Source organism: Bufo bufo, chromosome 10, assembly GCF_905171765.1.
Source record: "Bufo bufo chromosome 10, aBufBuf1.1, whole genome shotgun sequence".
Classification (NCBI taxonomy): Eukaryota; Metazoa; Chordata; class Amphibia; order Anura; family Bufonidae; genus Bufo; species Bufo bufo.
Genome location: NC_053398.1, coordinates 47,285,509 through 47,313,162, shown reverse-complemented (window position 1 = coordinate 47,313,162; position 27,654 = coordinate 47,285,509). Strand labels below are relative to the sequence as shown.

At 45.8% G+C, this 27,654-nt stretch overlaps 1 protein-coding gene across 1 annotated transcript in view; it reads left to right on the top strand.

The window, feature by feature from the left end:
* The first annotated feature begins 4,593 nt into the window (after nucleotides 1-4,593).
* RASSF7 (Ras association domain family member 7) overlaps nucleotides 4,594-27,654 on the top strand; it is a 56,126-nt gene continuing 33,065 nt past the window's right edge. The window contains 1 exon segment of the mRNA XM_040410051.1: nucleotides 4,594-4,696. The gene's annotated coding sequence lies outside the window, so the exon portion shown is untranslated.

The following is a 27,654-nucleotide window of genomic DNA, read 5'->3' as shown; positions in this document are numbered from 1 at the left end:
GTGCTATATACCAGTGCTATACACACCAGTACTAAACACCAGTGCTATACACCAGTGCTATACAACAGTTCTATACCCCAGTACTATACCCCAGTAGTACACACCAGTACTACACACCAGTACTATACACCAGTGTTATACACTAGTGCTATACATCAGTACTATACCCCAGTGCTAAACACCAGTGCTATACACCAGAACTATACACCAGTACTATACCCCAGTGCTAAACACCAGTGCTATACACCAATACTATACACCAGTGCTATACACCAGTACTATACTCCAGTACTATACCCCAGTACTACATATCAGTACTACACACCAGTACTATATACCGGTACTATACCCCAGTACTATACACCAGTACTATATAACAATACTATACACGGGTACTATACCCCAGTACGATACACCAGTACCATACACTAGTGACATACACCGGTACTATACACCGGTACTATACACCAGTACCGTACACCAGTGCTATACACCAGTACTATACACACCAGTACTATACACCAGTGCTATACAACAGTACTATACCCCAGTACTACACACCAGTACTATAACCCAGTGCTAAACACCAGTGCTATACACCAGTACTATACACCAGCACTATACCCCAGTACTATACCCCCTTACTACACACCAGTACTATACACCAGTGTTATACACTAGTGCTATACCCCAGTTCTATACGCCAGTGCTACACACTAGTACTATACATTAGTGTTATACACCAGTACTATACCCCAGTACTACATATCAGTACTATACACCAGTACTATATACCAGTGTTATAAACCAGTACTATACCCACTCCAGTACTATACCCCAGTGCTATACCCCAGTACTATACACCAGTACCACACACCAGTACCACACACCAGTACTATACACCAGAACTATACACCAGTACTATACCCCAGTGCTAAACACCAGTGCTATACACCAATACTATACACCAGTACTATACTCCAGTACTATACCCCAGTACTACATATCAGTACTACACACCAGTACTATATACCGGTACTATACCCCAGTACTATACACCAGTACTATATAACAGTACTATACACGGGTACTATACCCCAGTACTATACACCAGTACCATACACTAGTGACATACACTGGTACTATACATCGGTACTATACACCGGTACCATACACCAGTACCGTATACCAGTACCGTACACCAGTGCTATATACCAGTGCTATACACCAGTACTATACACACCAGTACTAAACACCAGTGCTATACACCAGTGCTATAAAACAGTACTATACCCCAGTACTACACACCAGTACTATAACCCAGTGCTAAACACCAGTGCTATACACCAGTGCTATACACCAGTACTATACACCAGTACTATACCCCCTTACTACACACCAGTCTTATACACCAGTACTATACACCAGTGTTATACCCCAGTACTATACCCCAGTACTATACGCCAGTGCTACACATCAGTGCTATACACTAGTACTATACTAGTGTTACGGTATACACCAGTACTATACCCCAGTACTACATATCATATACTATACACCAGTACTATATACCAGTGTTATAAACCAGTACTATACCCACTCCAGTACTATACCCCAGTGCTATACCCAAGTACTACACACTAGTACCACACACCAGTACTACACACAGCAGTACTACACACACCAGTACTACACACACATACGCACACCGATCAGCCATAACATTAAAGGGCCTCTGTCAGCAAATTTGTACCTATGACACTGGCTGACCTGTTACATGTGCGCTTGGCAGCTGAAGACATCTGTGTTGGTCCCATGTTCATATGCGTCCGCATTGCTGAGAAAAATGATGTTTTAATATATGCAAATGAGCCTCTAGGAGCAATGGAGGCGTTGTCATTACACCTAGAGGCTCTGCTCGCTCTGCAACTGCCGCTCTGTCTCCACTTTGTGAGTTGTGAATCCAACATAGATGTTCTATCAGACTGAGATCTTGGGAGTTTGGAGACCAAGTGAACACCCTGAACTCTTGCCATGTTCCTCAAACCATTCCTAAACAATGTTTGCAGGGTGGCAGGATGCATTATCCTGATGAAAGACATCACCTCCATTAGGGCTCATGCACACGAAAGTATTTTTTATCCGCATTCAATTCGCATTTTTGGGGGGTCGGATGCTGTCCGCATCAGTAGGTCCATTCTGTGGCATCCGCAAATATATACCGACAAGGATAGGACTATTCTATAACGGGCCGGACGTTCCGTTCAGCAAAATGCAGAAAGCACGCGGCCAGAATTGTTTTTTGACTGCAAAACAGGCAACGGTCGTGTGCTTGAGCCCATAGGGAATACCGTCACCTTGAAGGGTGCGCCTGGTCTGCAACAATGGTTAGGTAGGTGGTTATGTCAACATAGTGTTCTGGTGAATGCCTGGACCCAAGATTCTCCAACAGAACATTGCCCAAGCACCAGGCTGCCTTTTTTCCATATTGGATCCCCAGGTAGGTGACTCACAAACAAATATGGCTATCTACATGTGGTAAAAGAATATGTGATTCATCTGAGAAGGCCTCCTTCTTCAATTGCTCCATGGTCCAGTTCAGATGCTCACATGTCCACTATAGGTGCTTTCAGCAGTGGACAGGGGTCAGCACGTCGTCTGCCACTATGCAGCCCCACACTGTACAGTCAGCTGCCCTGTACTCTGTAGTAGCCAGTATTAAAAGGGCTTCTCCAGGACAAAAAAAAGTGTCTGCTTTCAGCACCTCCCCTGTCTACAGGTTGAGTAAGGTGTCACAGTTCAGCCCCATTCACTTCAATGGAGCAGAGATGCAACCCCAGACACAACCCATGGACAGGTGTGGATCCAGGGGCGTAGCTATAGTGGAAGCAGCCCAAACTCAGAAGGGGCCCACCCAGGAGGAGGACTATAATATGTTATCGTCAGGGCCCCCTGAACAGTAGTATACAATGACATTATATGCAGTGACATAAGATACAGTATATACGTGTAGGAAACAGATGGAGCGGCTGCCTGGGCTGGTCTGAGAGAACCATCTTGACTAGCCTCAGGAGCGGGGGTTATACAGGAGGAGGTTGCGAAGAAGTTGCTGGGGGAAAGGGGGGGGGGGCTGTTCAAAAATTTCTAGGTATGCGGAGCTGTTTTTGGAATAAAGCAGCCATGCTTTCTTTAAATCCAGAACAACCCCTTTTATTAAAGGGGTATTCCCATCACAGACAATGGGGGCATATCGGTAGAATATGCACCCATTGTCTGATAGGTGCCGCACCTATCCTGAGAACGGAGCGGGGAGAGTGCTGGCTGGAGGACCACGGGTTTCCCGGGGTCCAGCCATGACCAAGCGCTCTCCCCATAGAAGTGAATGGGTCCGCATCTGAGCCGCCAAAACTTATACTGATTTATACTGATTTATAATGCTGTGTGTCTCTGCATGACCTTACTGCTACAGAATTATACTGACATAATGCTGTCAGTATAATCCTGTAGAAGTAAGGTCACAACATTACAAATCATTATAATGCTGTCAGGGGTGGATTGGCCATATACCTTACAGGGAAATTTCCCGGGGGTCGGCCAATGGGAGTTTTTGGGGCAGTATTTTGTGATGGACTGTGGTATTTGGCTCTGTTGGGGTGGTATAATGTGCCACAATATGGTATTGCTGACCCTGCCTTCCATCAGTTTGGACCCAACAACAAAACGGGGCCACTTTTTTCCAGGGCCACTTTAAGTTTCCAGTCCGCCCCTGGATGCTGTGTGATCCTGTGAAACAAGCAATGTCCATAACGGGGAATCACGCTCCCACATGGAGTGTGATTTCTGCACAGGACACGCTCGTCTTTGTCAGCAGATTGTGCATTTTCTAGCCTTCACTCCCCACCCCATCAATGAGGCTCGGGCGCTCATGACCTTCTTTCTGGATCACCGGTTGTCTTTCATTGAACCACATTTGGTAGGTACTAACTTCTGCATACTGGGAACACCCCACAGGACCCATTGGGGATCAGTTTGGAACATTTTTATTCTAGTTTTTGGCGTTAAAAAAAAAGGCGCAAGACCCCTTTTTGTGATTATTTAAACACCCGTGCAACAAGATCTTGTTGTAGGGGTCTTTGTGCGCTGTGCTCGCCACTTGGGAGTGTCCAGGACATCGACCTGCGGAAATTTACTCGAGGTGCATGCCTTGTATGTTATGGCAGATCTATGTGTATATACACACACACACATTTATATACATTACACATCAATACATTTCACCTCATTGATAACATACAGCCCAGTTCATACTTTGGTTGCTAAGTGAACGTCACAGGTGTCAGGGATGCATTGGGAAGTGGGTGAGATCTGTTTTACATTGGCATGAAGGAGTTAAGCACACCTTTGCTCTTTGCAGAATGACATCACCTAACCAGATGACACCTGGCCACGCCCACACCTGTGCGCTCCGGCCATGACTGAGAAACTTAGCGGTCCGATAGGTTTGATCACCTGTGGGCGTGACCAGGAGGCCGGGGCTGGCCAATCAGACGTGCGCGAGTCGCCGCAGGTTGCTTCCTGCCTCTCATTCCAGGAGAGTGCAGGGTGGGGGAAGGATCAGCTGATCGGCGCTGCCGCAGGAGTGACAGGGGGACTGCCGCTCGGGTCTTCTTGGATTTGGGGACTGTGCTGCGGTCAGGTGAGTTACTCTCAGCAGATGACACTCCCTTTAAGTCTGGAGAACTTCTGCTCCTGCCATTACTTGCCTGTGGTGTTGACTACTTTGGCTTTTAGTGCTTATCTAGTAGCAGGTTGTCAGCCTATTCCATGTCATTTAGTGTCAATGTCACCCGCTGTTTACTACATGCGCCAAAGTTATGAACGTTTTCTGGGACACCTATGGCGGCAACTGTGTTTTTTTTCCCCATTTCTGGCATTGGAATGAGATGTGGGGTACTGTAAATAGTTAAAGGGATACACCTTTACTAAAACCACTTGGATGCATAATCTATAGTCCAGACCTGTGTAGTCCATTCATGTGTGAGGCGGTTTCATGACCTGTATCGGGTGTCAGTATAGTTAGGTGAGCCCTGGGGTGTGATGGAGCACATAAGGTATGTGGCACTATTATTTTACCACTTTGCTGTGTGCTCTCCATGGTAGCCGGTTGCTAATATGGCAGAACACCTTACCACTGGGTAACAGAGGAGGACTGCAGCGGGGAATTCAAATTCCCGGCAGCGGTTGTCCTGGCGCCTGGGAAAAAACACATTGGAGCCATCGTGATGGGCTGAGGGCACTGAGAGCTGATAGTCCTGGCCCTCTTATTATTCCCACTGGTAAAGGAAACGTTTCATGTAGACTTACACATTAGACAATTGCTAGTAATGCCTTCCCCCACATTGGGTTCTGAGGGAGTTGCTAGTAATGCGTTCCCCCACATTGGGTTCTGAAGGAGTTGTTAGTAATGCGTTCCCCCACATTGGGTTCTGGGGCAGTTGCTAGTAATGCGTTCCCCCACATTGGGTTCTGAGGGAGTTGCTAGTAATGTGTTCCCCCACATTGGGTTCTGGGGCAGTTGCTAGTAATGCTTTCCCCCACATTGGGTTCTGAGGTAGTTGCTAGTAATGCTTTCCCCCACATTGGGTTCTGAGGTAGTTGCTAGTAATGCGTTCCCCCACATTGGGTTCTAAGGCTGTTGCTAGTAATGCGTTCCCCCACATTGGGTTCTGAGGGAGTTGCTAGTAATGCGTTCCCCCACATTGGGTTCTGAGGCAGTTGCTAGTAATTAGAGATGAGCGAACTTCTGTTTTAAGTTCGGCGTCTAAAGTTCGGCTTCCGGTTAGCGGAGGATCCCGATATGGATTCCGAATTCCGTTGTGGTCCGTGGTAGCGGAATCAATAATGGTCATTATTGATTCCGCTACCACGGACCACAACGGAATTCGGAATCCATATCGGGCTCCTCCGCTAACCGGAAGCCGAACTTTAGACGCCGAACTTGAAACAAAAGTTCGCTCATCTCTAGTAGTAATGCGTTCCCCCACATTGGGTTCTGAGGCAGTTGCTAGTAATGCGTTCCCCCACATTGGGTTCTGAGGCAGTTGCTAGTAATGCGTTCCCCCACATTGGGTTCTGAGGCAGTTGCTAGTAATGCGTTCCCCCACATTGGGTTCTGAGGGAGTTGCTAGTAATGCGTTCCCCCACATTGGGTTCTGAGGCAGTTGCTAGTAATGCGTTCCCCCACATTGGGTTCTGAGGCAGTTGCTAGTAATGCGTTCCCCCACATTGGGTTCTGAGGCAGTTGCTAGTAATGCGTTCCCCCACATTGGGTTCTGGGGCAATGTTGGCTCCGATACTTGGTTGGCAGACGGGTCCTCTCTGCACAGTTTAGCAGACGTGTGCCGCTGCACACCAGCTGTTGCAGGCTCCAAGCCCTAACATGCCAGGCAGAGGTTGCCCAAGCCGGCGTTCTATAACTAGTGTTTAAATCCATGGTTTGACCGTAATGTTGTGAAACTGCAGAAAATGACTCGCTTTCTTCCCGACGCAGTGAGAGAAGCTGTATATTACTGTGGCCACAGAGACCATAAATCTCACAACTTCCATGCCCATCACCTCTCCTGACATGGCTGGTATAGTAACTACTTGGGATCCCCATGTAATAACAATTCTGGAGCATCTATTCTTAGAATTCTATGCTGTCCTGTACCTCTATTATAACAACTGGTAGTGTCCCTGCACAGTCTGCCACTGACTGGACATCACCAGGCTGCACAGGGGCAGCCCCACTCCCTAATAACACCCAATTGGCAGTTCTTTTATACATTTCAGGTAGGAATAATAGAGGAACGGTGCCACATTGTCATAAGAATTAGTGTGCCAGAATGGCCATTTCATGTAGAATACCATTATTTAGTAAAAATAGACATGTCAGGGGAGAGGTCCTCTGTAAAATTCATTTTTTATGAAGAATTAAAAATATAGGCGTTATCTCCATAGACCGGCATTTCGCTTCGGTTTTTGTTACCCCCTGCACTGCTGGTGGACTCCGATAATTTATGACGAGGTGTGCGCATTTCTGACAGTCCATGCCTCTGGAGTGAAAACCACCCCAGTCCCTGGTAAATTTGTTGGGGTCCCAGCCCCCGCCACTCTCTCTACACTGCCAAGTATCGAGCGTAGGACGTTCAAAAGGTTGCAAAACGGGGATTTGTGACTTTTTGTCACGAGTAAAAAAAGGCCTAGTGCAGAACGTAAATGGCCCCCATGACTTTTTGCGTTCCTGGGTGGCTGTAGGCAACGTAACTCCCCCCTCTACCTGATCTGCCTGGATAGTTCAGCCATAATATCCACAGCTGTAGACGGTCTTCTTCTGGATCACCACCTGCTTAGACGAGTTTATGACCGGAGTGGAGCAGTGCAATGCCTGGTCGGTGCGTTTCACGCGTCTTCTCTAGGCAGTAGTACTAGTGACCCGCTGGGTCCTTCCATATTGATACCCTCACATATTACAGGTCTTAGTCGCCCCCCATAGAGGTAGATGAGCCCTGTACTGATGTATGCTTCTCATTTCCTCCAGAGGTACGCACCCATGTGAACCCAATACATACACATGACTGTTGCCTGTTTTGCGGTCTGCGAAATTGCGGATCCACAAAACACAGATACCGGCTGTGTGCATAAAGCATTTTGCAGAACGGAATGGCCGGTCCCTAACGGAACAGTCCTATCTATCCTTGTCTGTAATGTGGACAATAATTGGACAGGTTCTGTTTTTTGCGGCACGGCTATGCGGACATACAGACACAGAATGCACATGGGATCATTTCCGTTTTTTTTGCGGCCTCATTGAAGTGAATAGTTCCGCATACGGGCCACAAAAAAAATGGAACGGACACAGAACAAAAATTAGTTTGTGTGCGTGAGAGAGAATGGGATTGTAAGGAGGCAGGGAGGACAGCCCTATGTATTCGGCACCTGACGGAGCCTCTGTGGATCCCTGTGCATGCGCCCCTAGGCTAATTACCTCCGTTTATCTGCCACTCGCTCACAGGAACATATTTACGGCCCTTATTTCTGCTTGTGTTTTATCAAGAATAGGAACTGATCTCAGAAGGGAAGGAGGAGAACATTTTTCTTCCCCCCCCTTTACTGGGTTGTGTTCCTCTGGCGGCGCCATGTATATACTTATGTAAAGAGCCTAAGGGCTGGTGCATTAGAGTCATGTGCAGAACCTGTACTGTGGCGCCATACGCACTAGGCACGGTGCCGTACAGGGGCGTCCGTCCAAACACTGCACTGTTTTTTTTTCTGACAATAAAACTCTGTATTGGTCCACGTGAAATGTATAGGGAGATGCAGGGTTTCACCATAGACTTCTACTGGTGCTGTTCACATTTCAGTGAATCATGGACGTGTGCTGTCCGTGTTCTCCACAGACAACACGTGTATCCATTGATCCTAAAGTGTTTGTTCACGTCAGGGAGCGTGCATTACTTTGGTACCAGACGTGCGAATTGAAGTCAATGGGTGCGGCTCTGGAGATACAGCCCGAGCAGTGTCCAAAACAGACACAAGGACCAAACATGGATTCTTCACAGACATCTCCATGGATAAAACATGGATGCATGGATGATAAATGTGAACGAGGCCTAAAGCTAGGGCTACACAGCGACATGTGTCACGCGATTTCTTGTCGCAGAAAAGTCACGCAACATATTTTAAAATGATAGTCAACGGTTTCACACTACGACAAGCTGTGACTGCCAAGTTGGATTTCTGTGCGACACCATTGACATCATTACAAAAAATGTTGTGCGACCTTGGTGCAACCCATGTCGCCGTGTAGCCCTAGCCTAAGGCCCCTTTCATACGAGCGAGAATTCCGCGCGGGTGCAATGCGAACGCATTGAGCCCGCACGGAATCCGGACCCATTCATTCAAATGGGTCTGTGTACATGAGCGATGGTTTTCACGCATCACTTTTGCGTTGCGTGAAAATCGCAGCATGTTCTATATTCTGCGTTTTTTTTTCTCCACGCAACTCTGGCCCCATGGAAGTGAAGTGAAAATTGCATCCGCAAGCAAGTGTGGATGTGATGCAATTTTCACGGATGGTTGCTAAAAGATGTTGTTTGTAAACCTTCAGTTTTTTATCACGCGCGTGCAAAATTCAGTAAGGCCGCTTTACACGAGCGAGTTTTCCGCGCGGGTGCAATGCGTGACGTGAACGCATAGCACCCGCACTGAATCCTGACCCATTCATTTCAATGGGTCTGTGTAAATGAGCGTTGTTTTTCACGCATCAGTTCTGCGTTGCGTGAAAATCGCAGCATGTTCTATATTCTCACTGAACGCATCCGGGCATAATCCGGACACGCTCGTCTGCAAGGGGCTTTGCTCTGAAGTTTTGCTGCGTCCTTGCCTTACAAGCAACAGAGGATATGTATACATGAGGGCGCATGCGCACAAATGTATTTTTTGTCCGCATCCAATCTGCATTTTTTTTGCGGGTTAGATGTGGACCCATTCACTTTAATGGGGCCGCAAAAGATGCGGGGAGCAGTCGTGTGCTGTCTGCATTTGTATGTCCGTTCCATAGCATCTGCAAAAATATAGAACATGTCCTATTATTGTTCGCATTACGGACAAGGAAAGGGCTGTTCTATTAGGGGCCGGACGTTTCATTCCGCAAAATGTGGAAGCATGCGCAATTTGCACCACAGTCGTGTACATGAGCCCTAAGGGTTGAAAGTGGTCCTTGCCACATGGCTCAGGGCAGGGACCAAAATATTTCAGAGGCAGTATGGCCAATCTGAATTTTTTAGGGGTCTGTAATAGACTTTCATAGATATCAATGGAAAGTAACACTAAAAAGTTCGGAACCAGTAGTGGATTTCTTGGGGCCTTTGCATTCTGGTTTGGAAAATACTCACTGGGGGCGATTTTACGAAGACCGGCTTTTTACGCCGGTCTTGCATTTCCCCTTGAGCTGCCGTAAGATTCGGATAATTTATGATGAGACCTGTGCCTCGTCATAAATTAGGCAAATCTAAGGCAGTCCGTGCGCCTGGAGAGAGAAAAAATACTTCCGCCCCTGGCTGGAGTCGTTTTTCGCCAACATTTACACCCGTTTCCAGGCGTAAATATTAGTAAATTTGCCGGGGTCAGAGGCCAACACGCCCAGTCCTGCCCAACTCCCGACCACGTAAAACCAGCCATGCGACTAAATATTGTTGCACAGCCGGTTAAAAATGGGACTAAAATAGTCCCAGGTCCCTTAAAAATGATCCCCACTACGTTTCCACACTGCGCTTATAAAATGAAAGGCCCTCAGGGTGTAATAGACATCACACCTGTATAGAAGGAATGCACCTGTGGGTTCTTCTGAGAAGTGTAAGGGTATGGCCACAGTGCGATTTTGGGTGCGACACAGTGCAGTTATAGGAATGAATGGGGTTGAACACGGCTGGATTTCTTGCGACTGCCGCGGCAATCCCATTTATTTCTATGGGATCACCTCTACCCAGCGATCCTGGCCGCGACCCATGTGTAGTCGTAGCCTATCTCCAGAGCTCTAAGCTGTTGCAGAAATTCTTCTATAGATGCCCCGCTCTGGGTTGTAGCACGTCTGTGATTGGTACTTCTGGCAGGTTGATATCGCGTTTTGCTGGACACAAAGGCACACTATCGCTATGCCAGTTTTTAGCTTAAAAAAAATAAGTCGCAAGACTCCTTTTTGCACATTTTTAAACACCCATGCGACAATATTTTGTCAATGGGAGTTCTCAGCTGTCCTTACCACGTGGGAATGGCTGGAGCGTGGCGGGGACGGGACATTGGCTCTGGCAATTTCACCAACATTTACAACTATTTCCCAAAAGAAAAAATGAGTGATTAAAATTTCCTAATATAAAATTCTCTTTTTATTAAACATGATTAAAATTGATAATACATATCATGATTATAAGGACTCATGCACACGACAGTATTTTTTCGCGGTCCGCAAAACGGGGTTCCGTTGTTCCGTGATCCGTTTCTGTTTTTGTTTCCGTGTGTCTTCCTTGATTTTTGGAGGATCACCAGACATGAAAAGCGAAAAAAAAATCTAAGTCAAGTTTGCCTTGCAAATGATAGGAAAAAAAATGACAATCTTGTGTGCCTCCGTGTTTTTTCACGGACCCATTGACTTGAATGCGTCCGCTAACCATTGTCCGTGAAAAAAATAGGACAGGTCCTATATTTTTTGAACGGACTGGAAACACGGATCACGGACGTGGATGACAAACGGTGCATTATCCGAGTTTTCAACGGACCCATTGAAAGTCAACGGGTCTGCAGAAAATCACGCAAAACGGAACAACGGACACGGAACACAACAGTCGTGTGCATGAGGCCTTATAGGGATAAAAAAATATGATGCCCAGTTTAGTCTTCCATGACCACCAAAGTCCAAATAGTGCAGAGGTAAGTATATTATATAAAATAAAAATACTACTAATGGTCCCTATAACCAGGTGTGTGTAATGGACTGGAGGACTCCTGAAGAAGCAAACGTGAAACGCGCGTTGAGGAGACGCCGCCAATCTTCCATTACATTCACGGAGGTATGTTACAGGGCATTAAGGTCCATTTTTAACCTTAGGGTGGGCATAATATTTTAGGACTTATATTATTTATGAGAGGTTTAACAGGTTCACACATCGGAAAGTTGGTTGTGGATATTTAGGTTTTGTTCACATCCACGCCATGGTCGGTTCCTCACTATATAGTACAGCAGTCCTCCAGTCCGTTACACACACCCAGTTATAGGGGCCATTAGTATTTTCATTTTATATAATATACTTACCTCTGCACTATTTGGACTTTGGTAGTCATGGAAGACTAAACTGGGCGTCATATTTTTGTATCCCTAATATAATGATGATATGTATTATCAATTTTAATCATGTTTAATAAAAAGAGAATTTTATATTAGGAAGTTTGAATCGGTCATTTTTCTTTTGGGAAATATGAGATATTGGAGTGTTTTCCTGTTACATGTAATTAAGATAAACTGGTGGATCACATAAGGCATTAATAACATTTACACCTGTCAACAGGTGATAGTGAAAACTATTGCAGTCAGGGAGTGGCGTACTTTTCACTCCAGGCGCACGGACTGCCCGTGGTGCCCCACACTTATGACAAGGCCTATGGTTCGGTGCTTCCTCTGGCAGCTCAGGGGCTATCAAGGACAGACTTAAAAAACGGTCTTTGATAAATGACCCCCAATGTGGCAGGATGAGTGGAGGAGACCCGGCCGGTGGCTCAACTCCTGCTCAGAATAATCCAGCAAGTGGGTCTACTTGCAGTGACGTCACTCCACAGAGACAGAAGCTGGGATGTGCTTCTTCTGATCTGTTTTGGAGGTTAAGCTTCCTCCTTCGTGAGTGTTTACCGATTGTGTATTTAGGTGCGGTGGGATTTCTGATTTATTATTTGAGGCAAAGAGCCAGTACATCCTAACTCTGGTCTAAAAAAAAAAAAAAAAAAAAAGACAGTTTTGTTCTGCATTAGTTTAATAGCCCTAAAAGTCCCTGAGAGGTTGTGAGGAACTCTGCTTTGATGATGTCACTCGTTCAGGGAACCAGTGGTCACTAGGTGTCTGACCGCTGGTTCCCTGACCTATAACATGAGTCCTTTAGATTAGACTTATTTTAGAATTTGTGGAAGTTATGGAGAGGCCGGCGCCCGCTATGGGGCTTTATTAAGACCAGCACCTAAAACGCCGGTCTTAATGAATGTGCCCCTTAGTCCGCAATATATGGGTACTGGCCGTGTGCACTCCGCTTGCAGATGCGGACTTGTTGACTTGAATGGGTCTACAATCTGCAAGATACGGCTAAAATAGAACATGTTCTATCTTTTTGCAGTGCGGATGCACGGATCAGAAGCCCACTGAAGTGATTTGTAGTGCTTTCGTGGACTTCCAATCCGTGCCTCCGCACCACAAAAAGATAGGTGAAGTCCTATCTTTGGTTGTATCTGGCGGATGTGGACCCATTCGAGTCACTGGGTCCGCATCCGTGATATGGAGTGCACAGGGCCGGTGCCTGTATATTGCAGGTCGGCCGTTTATGGTCCACAATATGGTCACTGAGCAAGTACCCTCATGTGCATGAGCCCTTTATCTGACTATTTGTAACTGATGACCTATCCTCTGGATAGATGATCAGCATCTGATCTGTGAGGGTCTGACACCCAGGATCGCCGGCACTCCTGTGAACGCCATGGCCTTCTCGGTGCTTACCCTAAGCTAGTGAATGGAGCTGAGCTGCGCCTTGGCCCACGTGACCAATGGTCATGGCGTCACTGGTCTAGGGTAAGCAGCAAGAAGGCCACGGCGCTGACATGATCGCTGGGCCTTCTCAAATAGCTGATCGGCAGGGGTTCTGGGTGTCAGACCTTCACGATCAGATGCTGATGACCTTTCCAGAGGTTACAGATAGGTGGATAACCACTTTAAGCTGTTGTGAAACAAGCCTATGGGGTGCTGGGATCTGTAGTGTAATAATAAGGGTTGAGGAGCCACAAGTTGCATCCACTGGTGTATAATCATGGTTGGTGCACACAATTATATTTCACATTCATGTATCTGTAGCACAATACTCTGCTCCATTATTTAGAGCCCAGGAATGACTTCCCCCTAACTTATATTTTCCTGGTTTCCACACATGGTCTTTGCAAATTTAATGGCACTCCTGCAGATTATTTTACGTACTCTCTCCCCGTCTATTTCTGCTGCTGGTTGGATTTTAGTGGCAGCTGGTGGCCGTAGGCTTGAACATATACCATCAGGTTGTATTATGCTGGTAGTGAAACGCGATATGTAGACACTAGGGGTTTGGATATCTGTAGCGAGCTGCTGGTGCCCTCAGCTTCTCTACAAGAGACAGGTGTCACGCGACTGGGACAGATAGGTGAGATGAGAGATGATACGTCTATGACAGTAATATTAGATATGATCTGTGTTCCATCTATGATGTCTCCAGCTCTGAGGAACATGTAGTCACAGATGTATGAATGACAGCAGCTCTATCGTCCATGAAAACACATCTCCACAATATGACTTCTTGCCTGCTGACAGGTAGAGGTTCTCACCTGCTGACTAGGCTCACCTGCACATGTTTCAACCTGGTTACCTGCTATAGAGGCATGTGGCCACGTGATCAATTTGCCAGCTGCACAGGTCACAACACCTCGGCTCGTGCCTAGTGACTGATGCCAATAATGCGGAAGCGTGAAAGAATAGTTGGGAACTTTAGGCAGCACAGAGCAACTGATATATATATATATATATATATATATATATATATATATATATATATATATATATATACAGTACAGACCAAAAGTTTGGACACATCTTCTCATTCAAAGAGTTTTCTTTATTTTCATGACTATGAAGGCATCAAAACTATGAATTAACACATGTGGAATTATATACATAACAAACAAGTGTGAAACAACTGAAAATATGTCATATTCTAGGTTCTTCAAAGTAGCCACCTTTTGCTTTGATTACTGCTTTGCACACTCTTGGCATTCTCTTGATGAGCTTCAAGAGGTAGCCCCCTGAAATGGTCTTCCAACAGTCTTGAAGGAGTTCCCAGAGATGCTTAGCACTTGTTGGCCCTTTTGCCTTCACTCTGCGGTCCAGCTCACCCCAAACCATCTCAATTGGGTTCAGGTCCGGTGACTGTGGAGGCCAGGTCATCTGGCGCAGCACCCCATCACTCTCCTTCATGGTCAAATAGCCCTTACTTTTAAAGTTTTCCCAATTTTTCGGCTGACTGACTGACCTTCATTTCTTAAAGTAATGATGGCCACTAGTTTTTCTTTACTTAGCTGCTTTTTTCTTGCCATAATACAAATTCTAACAGTCTATTCAGTAGGACTATCAGCTGTGTATCCACCTGACTTCTCCTCAACGCAACTGATGGTCCCAACCCCATTTATAAGGCAAGAAATCCCACTCATTAAACCTGACAGGGCACACCTGTGAAGTGAAAACCATTTCAGGGGACTACCTCTTGAAGCTCATCAAGAGAATGCCAAGAGTGTGCAAAGCAGTAATCAAAGAAAAAGGTGGCTACTTTGAAGAACCTAGAATATGACATATTTTCAGTTGTTTCACACTTGTTTGTTATGTATATAATTCCACATGTGTTAATTCATAGTTTTGATGCCTTCAGTGTGAATCTACAATTTCCATAGTCATGAAAATAAAGAAAACTCTTTGAATGAGAAAGTGTGTCCAAACTTTTGGTCTTTACTGTGTGTATATATATATATATATATATATATATATATATATATAATTAGTGCTGCGCCCCTGCTCATAGAGGTCGTAGAGATACAAGTGCTCCTGTTCAATAATACTTGATAGGTATAGGACCATAGGTGGCATGTGATGCCCACAGAATGATTTTGTCTTCTGCACTGTTTCATAATCTGTCAATGATGGAGTAGAAGTGCTCCCTAATATTGTATATACACCCGAATCCCGCCATGCATCTCATCCTTGCTCCATTACCAGCTCCCTATTCATCACCCTCTCCTGACTCACAGGAGTAAGGGTGGCAGAGCGAGGCACAGGGTGCATTCCTAGCATTCCTTCATGAGTCAACTCCCTCAACTTCAAAGCCGAGGAAGCTGGTTTTCCTCATATCGCTGATGTGCCCTGTGGTTTTAGAAATAAAAATTACAAATGTGGTGGTTGCATCGTGAAGTTACAAGGTTGTTTGTGCAGGTTGATGTGGAACAATGGTTCCTTGTAGTGCAGTAGGCATCATTGGTGTGTCGTTGTAACAGTGCGGGCAGGGGCAGATTGGGACGTTAAAGTGGCCGTGGGAAAAAAAATGGTAAAGTGGCCTCATGTAGGTGGGTCTAAATTGGCACACGGTGGGGTCATCTGGATCATCACCAAATCCACACAATTTTCCACAGCTGAAAATCCATAGCAGACCTGCCAAGTGTGACTATACCCTTTCCCTTCCCGCAGATGGTATCAAGATGCTGGCAGTGCCAGTCCTATGTGCCTCCAGAGCTGTCTGGCAGAGGCTTAATCTTCAACTGAGTTGGCCAAGCATGCGTGTTTATTTCAGTAGGCAGAGGGAAATAAGCTGCGAGCAGATACAAATGTCCTCTTGAAGACAGGTCAGGTCACTTACTAAGACCAGCTTTTTACACCGGTCTTAGATTTCCCCCTACGCCGCTGTAAGGCTTTGTTCAACATCTTTGTTAGGAGACCCGTCAGACTGTTCTGTGAATCACAGAAGCTGGCGTTGCCGGATGCTCTACTTCACTGCTGGATCCCCATTGACTGCATTGAGGTCCGGCGGTGATCGAGCCAATTTCCGACATAAACGCTGTTTTATTTTTTTTATTTCATTTTTTTGTGCGGGCGACAGCCAGATCTCCAAAATGGAGATGTGAACGCAGCATTATATTCTGCTAATTTATGATGAGGTGTGCTCCTGGTGGGAGTAGTCTCTTGCCAACATTTACATCTATTTCCAGGCCCCTGTCACGCCTCTGCTCTTCCCCCGTCCCACTCAACTGCCGAACACGGTGTTAAACACCGCGCTACTAAATATTGTGGCACGGTTGGTCAAAAAAGTGACTTAAAGGGGTTCTGCCATGAGAAATAACGTTATGTAGCTGACTGACATTAGCGATGTGCTAATGTCAGCAGTACATAAGAGTGTGATTTATAACTCCCTGCCTGCCGCCGTTCTCTTAAAATAAATACTTTTAAAATATGCTAATGAGCCTCTAGGTGTTATTAAGGCGTTGCTGCAGCTCCTAGAGGCTTGGTCTACGCACCCTTTGGCAAGCCCAGGTCCAGTTGATTGACTTTCGCGTTCTCCTCAGTGTCCTGTAAATCCCACGCCTGCCCCATCCCTTTTAGTATTCGGCGCAGTGAGTGAAGGACGCGCTCCCGCTGCCGGCTTCCTTTGGCGCAGGCGCAGTGAGGAAGCTGGCAGCAGGAGCACGTCCTTCACTCACTGCGCCTGCACCGAATACTAAACTGAACGGCGCGGGATTTACGGGACACTGAGGAGAACTCGAAAGTCGATCAACTGGACCTGGGCTTGCCAAAGGATGCATAGACCGAGCCTCTAGGAGCTGAAGCAACGCCCTAATAGCACCTAGGATATATTTCCACTGGACCGGGGGTCGAGTGGAGGGGTGGACCGTAGGCACAAAAACGCAACCAGAGAATTTTTTTAAACCAATGGTTTATGAATACGTAAATGCAGGGCAGTTAATGCGGTGGGTGGAAACCGCTGGTGGAGAGAGCGCTGCTTCTAGCTCCTGGCCAGGAGCTATAAGCAGCGCTCTCTCCACCAGCGGTTTCCACCCACCGCATTAACTGCCCTGCATTTACGTATTCATAAACCATTGGTTTCTAAAAATTCTCTGGTTGCGTTTTTGCGCCTACGGTCCACCCCTCCACTCGACCCCCGGTCCAGTGGAAATATATCCTACTCATCGACCCAGACGGCGGCTTGGCCCCCGCCAAAGCGGAACCCGGACGGAATCGGCAGCATCCACCAGTGAGACATAATCAGTCCTATCCACCTCCAGTCCAGTTGCACCAAACAATAGGTGCATCAACAACAGGTGAGCAGTACCACTCTTCCTGTTGCTCTGGAGGCTCGGCTCTTAACTTATTTACCCTATGAGCGCCTTTTTCTCTCCTTGGCCATTATCTACTAATAGCACCTAGAGCAGGGATGGTCAACCTGAGGCTCTCCAGCTGTTGCAAAACTATAACTCCCATCATGCCCGGACAGTCAGCTACATAACGTTATTTCTCATAATAAATTACCCCCAATGCCTATTTACAACAGTGTTGCCTCCTCTTGCAGCAATAATAAAATATCACAAATAAATAACATCTTCCTTCTTGAAACTCTCAAAATGATTATTTTTTTTTATTTTTTTTTAATATTTCCCAGCTTTTCAAAATTAAAACCCTCTTTAGTTTTTTTTGCACCATTCCATTCAAAGTAGTTGATCTCAGCAAGACAATTCACCGGTGGTGGGTGCGGGGCTGCAGATCAAGGAATGCTGAGGCTCTGACCCTAGTAGCTGGCAGGGGCTGCTCTGGAGGCAAGCCTTGTCTACACCATCCTGGAGTATATCTTTAGATAACATTTGCAGATAACCCCTAAAAAAGAAAGCAAATATTCACATTGCACAGAGTGGGGTGGAAAAGGATTAGAGAACCCTGGAACGCCAGCAGCGAGATGATGCCCGCCAGTGGCATGTGGTTACGAGAATGTAAAAGGGAAAGGACGTCCAACATTCATGGTTTTCTAGCCAACGCTAGTAGAGATGGAGCTTTCTGCACAATATATGTGAGGTTCATGTAACTGATCGAGGTATCTGGGCTGCAGTAGATTTGAAGCAAAAAAGGCTAATCTCTTCACTCCCATGTTTTCTATAATGAGTCCTCTTCACCCTAGTCGTCACACCTGCAGATCAAAGTCAGAAGCCCTTTTATAGACCGAGCGCACAGCCGCCCTCCCAGCCTTTCATCATGATCTGCTCTGATGCACTGACTGAGTCTCTCTACCTACAGGTGCATTCAAAGCTAAACACCTCACTTTTGTATTTGCCTTTTTTGTTGTTTTTTCCATTAATTTTCTATCCATTTCTTTGGTGTATACGACGTTCAGAGCTGGTGCTATGGCTCTATGGGCACCAGCTGGCTTCAGCAGGAACTCTTTACTTCTTACCGACAGTACGCACTTAGATACTAGTCCTTTTTGCGGCTGGACAAAAAGAAATGGCTTGATCAAAAAACAAAGGCCTTTTCTGCAAGCAGCCGTATATATTACCTCCAGCTACTGGGAAAACGATGCTATAAAAAACGTCAGGTTTGGGTAAAATGTTTGTATTGTACAATGGCGCTCTATATGAGTCAGTCGCAGAGCGTCCAGCTGGAAGCCTGGGCCTGGGAGATAACAGGAGGCGTCATTTAGAATGAAAGGCTAAGATTTATAGCCGGTAATAAAATGGCTTTGATGGAGGTATAAATCTAATTGGTTAACACATTCATTTGTATAGATGGAAGGAAAGGTTCCCATCCTACGTTAGCGTCTTGGGGAGCCAGGTTTGGAATTGTGTTGAAGCTCATTAGGAACTTGGCTTTTGTGAGTGTAACATTTGTAGATGAGGGTCTTCTTCCATCAGACCTGGGTTTGGACTGGTAAACTGACTCTCATGGAGTTTAGTCTAACGATTGGACATTTATACAGGTGGGGTACAGTGCTGAGCATAGATGCCAGGTAACAATTAGCCAAGCCAATGCCAAGTGAGTGGCATTTAGCCTATGTGTGGTTGGTATGTGGCCAAAAGAAGATCCTAGCCTTGGCCCAACTCTAACCCAATCTTTTGGTTGCACGTACAAATAACAGGTCCTATTACAGATGTGGCTCCTGAGCAAGAGGTTTGCTGGGGCCCCGCTCCCCTGTAGCACTGTATGGTGGCTATACACATTAGGCCTCATGCACACGACAGGAAGGATGCAGACACATTCATTTTAATGTTACCGCAACCAGTACAAATTGTACAAAACTCAAACCGTGCGGCTAAGCAACATTTCATTTTTCTGTACGTCTTCCAATATTTTCTTTTCAGCATAAGCAAAAGGAATATCGTGCACTTTGCTCCTGAGATAAATCCATCACGATGGGCAGCAGCAGTATTAGATACAATATAGTGTGATAAGCATAGCCCGTGTCCTATGTCACCTTTATGGTTTACAATTATTACAATAGTCGCCGTGATCATAAAAGTAAATCTTCCCGTGAGTTGTGTTCCCATGGGTGAGCTGCTTCATTGCCAAGTGCTCGTCCTTAATTCAGATACATTGGTTTAATGGTTAATAATATGTTCTTTTTCATGATGGATGGGGGAGGGGTGACCTTCCTAGTAGGACCCTTCTTATCAGTCTGGTATGTGCTCTGCTAGGATGAGGTCAGTTAGTAGCTGAGCCCCAAGGTGAGATAAAGATTTCCACTAGGTCTGTAGGTCTGGTTGCCTCCCCCCCCCCCCCCCCCCCTAATATCTGGATTATACCTTAGAGAGGGTAAATATATCTGCATGTAAACCCCCTGCCTTTAGGATCAGACCCTGAATTTGATGAAGAACAGAATTAGTCTTCTGGTAGTTTATATTTGTTAGGCCACATTCACACGGCCATTAAAAACGAAGACACTAAGTTTTTCATGGCCATTCTGCATCCACTTTCTGGCCATTTGTCATTTTTTTTATGGCCGTTTTGCATCCGTTCTTCATGGGCTTGAAAAACAGATGGATAAATAGTACAAATAATAGCCACCACAGTTGCCATATTGCCCCAGTATATACAGTGCCCTCCAGTATAAATATTGCCACCACTAGTGCCCTCCAGTATAAATGTGGCCTCCAGTGTAAATATTTCCCCTATTAGTGACCTCCAGTATAAATATTGCCCCCAGCAGTGACCTCCAGTATACATATTAAATAAATAGTGCCCTCCAGTGTGAATGTTGCCCCCACTAGTGCGCTACAGTATGACTATTACCCCCCACTAGTGCCCTCCAGTATAAATATTGCCCCCACTAGTGCCCTCTAGTATAAATATTGCCCCCACAGTGCCCTTCAGTATAAATATTGCCCCCACTAGTGGCATCCAGGGTAAATGTTGCCCCAAATAGTGCCCTCCATTATGCTGGGTACAAAAAAACAAAGGTACTCAACTCATCCACTTGAATGTGCGGGAATACTCGCTCTGCACTGTAGTGGGCAGGACCTGACTATCCCAGCATAGTGACATCACATGTGATCCTCTACCCGTGAAAGCGGGCAAAATCTGGGCATGTCCTATATTTTGATGGTCACTATTCACTGCACATAAAAAAAACGGCCATGTGAATAGCTGCATAGCGGTTCTAAAAATGGCCGTTACAAAAACAGATTGGTGGGGGTTCAGCATACTTTATTTCCCATACTCTGTTAAGGGCGCCTTCACACGCGGCAGATTTTGTCAGAAAATTCAGCGACTGAAAATCAGTTCCATTCACCTTTAATGGGGCTTGCAGAAATCCATGTGCTTGCTGCCCCATTCAAATGAATGGAACCGATTTTCAGTCGCGGAATTTTTTGCCACAAAATCTAAAAGGTTCTCAGATAATGGGGCAGTCTTTGTTTCCCATTGTGCTGCCGGAGTATTAAGGCGCCTTCACACGTGGCAGATTTTGTGGCAGAAAATTCTGCAACTGAAAATCAGGTCCATTCATTTGACTGGTGCAGCAAGCACATGGATTTCTCCACCCCCCCCCCCCCCATTAAATGGGTATTCCCATCACATACAATGGGGGCATATCGCTGGGATATGCCCCCATTGTCTGATAGGTGCGGGTCCCTACAACAAGAACGGAGCAGGAAAATGAATGGAGGGCGCACTGCGCATGCGCAGCTGCCCTGAATTTTATATATTTTTTTTCATTTTGCTTTCACCAAACATTTGATATGTATTTAAAAAATGCCAGGAGAACTGTAATGGGAAAAAAATGGCATTAAAAATGTTTTTGACCTCAGGAGGAATTCGCTGCACAAACACTGGTGGATTTGAACTCTGCTTACTCGGCATATGAAGCGCTGAACTATGTTTTATACTTTGTACTTCTCATATATGGTGAAACAAGAGGTGGAGTGATTCTCTCCAGGCGTGCAAACACGATAATGCGTAGAGTAGACTGCGGAGGATGGGGACGTGTACAGCAAGAAATTCCATACTTACTACATTAGCAGCTGTTGCACCAATCTGGTGGTTTGCTACTGTGTATCAGTCCAGGCTATTGAGCTCACAGCATTGTCTGGGTTGGATTCAGTTGTATCCACCTCTCAGCCGAGCGCAGGACTAGGATTGCAGTCTGTGAATGTAAATAGGGGAGTTTTCATTCACTGACAACAAACTAAATATCTTGCAAATGAAGCACAAGGAATATTTAGTATTGACGAACTTTCTATGCACACACTGATTAAAGGGGCTGTCCAGCCCTTTTATATTGATGGCCTCTCCTCATCGTAAGCCATTTTGGCGGTGGTCTGAAACCCCTCCGATCATCTGTCCTGCAGTAGTTCTGGTGCCAGTACTACAACTCTGTCCATTATACAGTGAGGAACAGAAGTATTTGAACACCCTGCGATTTTGAAGGGGTCTGAAATTCACATTGTAGATGCTTTCCCACTCGGAGACAGAATAAAAAAAAAAATCATGAAATCACATTGTATGATTTTTAAAGAATGTATTTGTCTTGCACTGCTGAACATAAGTATTTGAACACCTGAGAAACTGCAAGAATTCTGGCTCTCAAAGACCTGTTGCCCGTGCATTGGGGACCGCAATTGCGGTCCCCAATGCACGGGCAACATCCATGCAGCGGGCCAGACCCATTCAACATGAATGGGTATGTAGTATGTCCGCACCGCAAAAAAATATGACATGTCATATTTTTTTGCGGTGCGGAACCACGGAAGCACTCCGTAGTGCTTCCGGTGTTCCGTTCCGTGACTCCGTTCTGCATCTCCGGAATTGCGGACCCATTCAAGTGATTGGGTCTGCATCCGTGATGTGGGATGCACACGGCCGGCGGCCGTAGATTGCCGACCCGCCATTTGCGGGCCGCAATACGGCCACGGCCGCCCAACGACCGTGTGCATGAGGCCTTACTGTGCCTTTAAAAAGTCCACCTCTACTCGACTCATTAATCTAACTTAGCAGCACCTGTCTGAGCTCTTTAAAGACACCTGTCCACCCCACAGTCAGTCAGACACAACTACTGCCATGGGCAAGACCAAAGAGCTGTCAAGACACCAGAGACAAAATTGTGGACCTCCACAAGGCTGGAAAGGGCTACGGGGCAATTACCAAGCAGCTCGGTGAAAACAGATCAACTGTTGGAGCAATTGTTAGAAAATGGAAGAGGCTAAAGACGACTGTCAGTCGCCCTCGGACTGGGGCTCCATGCAAGATCTCACCTCGTGGGGTATCACTGATGATAAGAAAGGTAGTTCTGGGCTGATTCCTTACAAGGGAGGAGCTGGTCAATGACATGAAGAGAGCTGGGACCACAGTTTCAAAGGTCACTGTCGGTAGAACACTACGCCGTCATGGTTTCAAATCATGCATTGCACGGAAGGTTCCCCTGCTCAAGTCATCACATGTCCAGGCCCGTCTGCAGTTTGCCAATGACGACCCGGATGATCCAGAGGAGGCATGGGAGAAAGTCATGTGGTCAGATGAGACCAAAGTAGAACTTTTTGGTCTAAACTTCACTCGTCGTGTTTGGAGGAAAAAGAAGGATGAGTTGTATCTCAAGAACACCATCCCTACTGTGAAGCACGGGGGTGGTAACATCATGATTTGGGGGTGCTTTTCTGCGAAGGGGACAGGACGACTGCACTGTATTAAGGAGGATGAATGGGGCCATTTATTGTGAGATTTTGAGCAACAACCTCCTTCCCTCAGTCAGAGAACTGAAGATGGGTCGTGGCTGGGTCTTCCAACATGACAACGACCCGAAGCACACAGCCAGGATAACCAAGGAGTGGCTCTTTAAGAAGCATATCAAGGTTCTGGAGTGGCCTAGCCAGTCTCCAGACCTAAATCCAATAGAACATCTTTTGGAGGGAGCTGAAACTCTGTGTTGCTCAGCGACAGCCCCGAAACCTGACAGATCTAGAGGAGATCTGTGTGGAGGAGTGGGCCAAAATCCCTGTTGCAGTGTGTGCAAACCTGGTCAAAAACTACAGGAAACGTTTGACCTCTGTAATTTCAAACAAAGGCTTCTGTACCAAATATTAACACTGAATTTCTCAGGTGTTCAAATACTTATGTTCAGCAGTGCAAGACCAAATACATTCTTTCAAAATCATATTTTTTATTCTGTCTCTGAGTGGGAATGGCTCGTCCCCGTCTGCCATTGTCTGTCCCCCCCCCCGCCCCCCCCCCCCCCCCCACGGGGACCAGGAGCGGCTCAGGGAGCGGAGTGGCAGGTAAGTATATTCAGTGTGAGGGGCCCGACATATGGGGGGGGGGGGGCGCAGTTTATAGTATTGGATAACCCTTCTAAGTACGGCAGGCTGTTCCACTAGTGTGAAACTAGCCTTTATATAAACCAGAAAACATATACATTTTCAGATCTCCGCTTTTAAATTGATTTGAAAACAATAAATATCATAAATATAAGATAATTGTGTTAGATTTTTGGAGCACGTATCATGAATACAATACAATAGTGCCATTCAAAGGTTTTCCAGACCGGTTCTTGGAACTGCTTTGCTCCCCCTTCCCACACAAAAGACCCTTTTAGTGTCTGATACAAGATAAGAGAAGGAGGGTGAGATTAGATGTTTGGGTAAAGGGGGCTGGGGATGCATTTTGGTGTCAAATTGAAAGTAGGTAAAAAGCGGAACAGAAGACTGGAGTTTTTAGCAGATAGACATGGGAGACTAGGTGGGCTTTATCTTATCTGCTGGAGAAGCTTTTAGAAGAATAGTCGCCTTTTGAGTGAAACCATCCACCCAGGTTCGCTGACCAGACGATGAAAGAAAAACAGTCTCCAACTTTGTTTATTTTACTATATATTACAATAGAAAGATTCCTTCATCAGCAGCGCCGGGCGGCTCTCATGCTGGCCGCCAATAACCACATTCCTTTATGGTGCTTTCGCTGTGTTTTTTGTCACTGTCCCTTTAATTCAGGAAGCTTGTCATTTGAGATCAGAAATGTCAAGACATATCACAAAGGGGTGAAATCTTAATCCTCAGTATCGGCCTCATTACAATAACAATAACATTCCCATAGTTACTCTCACTCTTACATGGGGGGGGATGGCCCTTTATTGTGATGTGACCTGAGATGGTCACGTTGGTGAGCATGACTGATAAATTCCCAGCATTGTCACCCTGGGGTGGCACACGGCTATCGCTCTTACTCACACATTTTGAATGTTCCTTTGTGTTGGGAACTGGGACACAATAGAATAAATCGGAGAATTTTCTTGCATCAATCTGGGTTTGTTTGTGGGAAACGTAAAGATTTGTGTATTGGAGATGAATTCATTTATTAATGGTTTTTACGAAAAGCTTTCAGTTTTTCACAACTCCATATGTGCCATTGAAAAGTCACTGGTGATGTGCAGATCATTACTGGCTATCTGGATGGAAGCACTGGCTATTGGCAGCAAATGGTCCAAGTCAGGGATGCCAAACCTGCGGCCCTCTGGCTGTTGCAAATCTACAATTCCCAGCATGCCTGGACAGCCTACAGCTATTAGGGCATGCTGGGAGTTGTAGTTTTGCAACAGCTGAAAGGCCGCAGTAAGTCCATTAAGGTGCATTTAAAGCAACCATACGCTTTCAATAGATGTTGGACAGCTATCTCCCCCACTTCCTCCTGGCTCCTCCATACATGTTCAGCTCAGCGGAATATGTATGTGTATTCATGGAGGGAGAGGAGAAAGCCACTGCCGGACCCTTCTGGCGGTGGCTTATCTCCCGAGAGAGCAAAAGGATTTGGCACAAATTTTCACTTTGCCCAATCCTTTTCTCCCCAATGTGTATGGGGGCCATTAAGCTAGGTCTATGAACAGCCAAATAACGCAGTGTAGCACTGCCAGCCACTAACGAAAGTGGATTAAGTGACATTTTGACCCTTTGGCAGCATCTTACTCCCTACACCCCACTGAAAACATGTGTATGGGGGATTTGGTGGAAAAAACTGAACAAGTGTTCGTCTGACGTCTATTTAAAGCCACCATTACTGCTGTCTAACCACTAGTCTATGGTCAGCTTTATGTCTTTAAAGGGGTGTCTGCTGTCTAACCACTAGTCTATGGTCAGCTTTATGTCTTTAAAGGAGTGCATGGGACTTAAGGCCCCCTTATACATTAGTGTATTGGCTGTTATCAGTCTGTGGGTTGGGGGCTCCTGACTCTTCCTGACAGATGATGTTTGGGAAGATAGGAGTCAGGCAAAATGAATACTTTCACCCGATCCTTTTTATATCCTGGGAGATAAGTCGCCGACAGAAGTGTCTGGCAGCATCTTTCTCCACTCTCCCCATAGAATACACATACACAACTGGCCAAGCCAAACGTCTATGTGTATGGGGAAGGGGAGATGGCTGGTGTCCGACAGCTATTGAATATGTATGACCACCTTTTAAACATTGATCATCAATCCTTAGGATAGGCTATCGATGTCTGAGAGGTAGGGACCTGGGTAGATTGTGGGCGGGGGTGCAATACAAGTCAAAGTTTCACTCATGTACATCTCTATAATACTGGCCAATCTCTAGAATGCAAAGATGGTGGATAAGAGAGAAGAGACCTATCTAGTGAACCCTACAGAGCTATGGTGGCATCAATGTGGCTTCATGTTTACATACAATTATATGACCAATACTGATAACCATTTTAAATGCGATGATCATTATTTCTTCTTCTTCCAAAAGTTTTTATAATAATGACTAGATACCGGACTATAAGACTGGTCATGATAGTTCCACTTGTGCGTCCAGCCTCTTACATCTCCATGTAGTATGCCCGCATGTTTATCCATTGAGCACTGAATTTATCCAGGTGCTAAGGTTCACTCCAGCCACTATGTAGATAGCGGTACATGAGAGGGGGCCATGACCTCGGCAATTTCAATTCCTTTTTCTTGTGTTATTCATTCATTTACAGGGGGCCTCTAGCTCACTAGTGTTACTGAAATCCAGGCAAAAATGTTCTTCTATTTCTGAAATGTATCAACCTTCGCTTCAACCCTCAATCAACCCCTGAATATTGCATGTAAATGATTTAAAGTACCCCGTACAGAACATTCATGGATGGTTTTAGCCACCTCTGGTGGTGGCTTATCTTGCGTAACAACAAAGGATCAAGCATGTTGAAGTCATATCAATGCTTGTTTCCTTTGACATCTGATGTTGGGACACCCCTTACACATTAAGTGGTGAGCAGGTTCCGCCGTAATTTCGGTGGGTTTGGATCGGGTTTGAGCTTGCTGACTGGTGGTCTTTTAAGAGAAATTCCAGTGGGGGGAAAAAAACCTAGTAGCCCATTTGATGGAATCCCTAAAATTCTTTAATATAATAGATTGGTAACGGCTTATACCTGTGCTCAGGGGCGTTGCTAGTGTCTCAAAAGATTCGGGTACCAAGCCCCAATAAATATTGCCCAATTCTCGAAGTCAAGCAATCGCCCCTCCCCCTGCAAACACTAGCACTGAAGACATTTTACTGTACTTGCTATACAGCAGCACGTACCTTTCACATCCAGTGCCTCCCAGGTGATTTCTCCTCTGATGTAGATCTTCTCTGTCGTCATCTTCTCCATTCCGTCCGGACAACTTCTTTCAGTGGCGCCTCGTCTCTGCAGACTGTGAAACACAGACATCTTAGCTTCCTCACTTTTCTCTACCCCCAAATACTATCCTAAAGAAAAATGAGTGCCCCCCATAGTAATAGTACTCCTTATAGTCCCACCAATAGTAATTCCCTTCTAGAATGCCCTCATGAGTAATGCTTCCCCCCAAAAGTGATAG